The 1,792-nt window shown below is 43.8% G+C and overlaps 1 pseudogene; it reads left to right on the plus strand.

Annotated features, from left to right (window-relative positions):
* Nucleotides 1-888: 888 nt before the first annotated feature.
* On the plus strand, nt 889-1,006 carry LOC145077375 (5S ribosomal RNA; annotated as a pseudogene).
* The last annotated feature ends 786 nt before the right edge of the window (nt 1,007-1,792 follow it).

A 1,792-nucleotide genomic window follows, 5' to 3' on the forward strand; every position in this document is an offset into this window, starting at 1 on the left:
CTCACGGCTTTAAAACGCGTTGTGACAAGGAAGGTATCCACACCCCTTATAAGGGGTGTGGATACTTTCACTATCACAACGCGTTTTAAAGCCGTGAGGGTAGCAGATCTCATAAGAACTCTGCAGTTAAGCGTGCTCGGGCGGGAGTAGTACCAGGATGGGTGACCCCCTGGGATGTCCTCATGCCGAGTGGTCCAAAACGGAGAATATTGTGATACGTGCCAAAGGGGGATGTTACAAATGGTATCAGAGCCAGGGCACGGGTCGATATGTTCGACGGGGACGTCGAACCCTATAATGAGGGGGGGATGAAAGTGGGTTAGATCTGATCCCACATCGGCTGGGAAGGATAACTAAGCATTCCTTATAAGGGGTGTGGATACCTTCCCTATCACAACGCGTTTTAAAGCCGTGAGGGCAGCAGATCCCATAAGAACTCTGCAGTTAAGCGTGCTCGGGCGGGAGTAGTACCAGGATGATGTTACAAATTTTAAAGTGGGTTAGATCTGATCCCACATCGGCTGGGAAGGAGAACTAAGCATTCCTTATAAGGGGTGTGGATACCTTCCCTATCACAACGCGTTTTTAAGCCGTGAGGGCAACATATCCCATAAGAACTCTGCAGTTAAGCGTGCTCGGGCGGAGTAGTACCAGGATGGGTGACCCCTTGGGAAGTCCTCGTGCCGAGTGGCCCAAAGCGGACAATATTGTGATACGTGCCAGAGGGGGATGTTACAAATGGTATCAGAGCCAGGGCACGGGTCGATGTGTTCGACGGGGATGTCGAACCCTACAATGGGGGGTGAAAGTGGGTTAGATCTGATCCCACATCGGTTGGGAAGGAGAACTAAGCATTCCTTATAAGGGGTGTGGATACCTTCCCTATCACAACACGTTTTAAAGTCGTGAGGGCAGCAGATCCCATAAGAACTCTGCAGTTAAGCGTGCTCGGGCGGGAGTAGTACCAGGATGGGTGACCCCCTGGGAAGTCCTCGTGCCGAGTTGCCCACAGCGGACAATATTGTGATACGTGCCAGAGGGGGATGTTACATCATGTATATAGAAAAACATTATGTGGCTATAAATGGGTGGTTTTTTCAAAATAACATAATAATTATGAAACAATGATGCATAATAATTCCAATTACTCATCAGTGTCGTCATGTGAAGGACTCTCCCCTTGGACATTTGCATTTGGAGTTGAACTCTCCCCTTTAAATTTGCATTTAGAGTTGAACTCTCCCCTAAATATGATCATAATGATTTAAATACTCCCCTACACAAGATCATTATTATTTAAATCAGAATCAGAATTCAGAATTAAATTTAAAATTTCTTCATTAGATGGTAAAACTAAATTTTCCACATGCTCCCTCACAAACGTATGCGTAAGATTTCCCTCATGAATCTCAGTATTTTCAACTACTTTATCGACAAGTATCAACAATTCATCTTCTCGACTGTCAACAACCTTTGATCATAAAGAGATTGCTATTTTTAGGTTAATTAAACAAATTTAGAAAATCCTCGTATAAGGATATAAGAGGAGTTGTCATTGAATTCATTGATGGAAAGATTTCTTCAATTTCATAATCTTGTTTATGATATTATTTGACATATTTTTTTTTTATCAAAAGTTATTGTTATGATATGTCTCTAGCTTAACTTGGTCTCCTTAGGGGGTGAAAAAGGTAAGCCTGAGAATCACAACAAAGAAAACGAAATCATCAGACGTCGGTCGGGAGGTGATCCCGGAATGAGGCTCTGACAGTCAAGTTAGTGGGTTCCTTTG

Source organism: Lactuca serriola, chromosome 9, assembly GCF_051521515.1.
Source record: "Lactuca serriola cultivar US96UC23 chromosome 9, Lser_US96UC23_V15, whole genome shotgun sequence".
In the NCBI taxonomy this organism is placed as follows: Eukaryota; Viridiplantae; Streptophyta; class Magnoliopsida; order Asterales; family Asteraceae; genus Lactuca; species Lactuca serriola.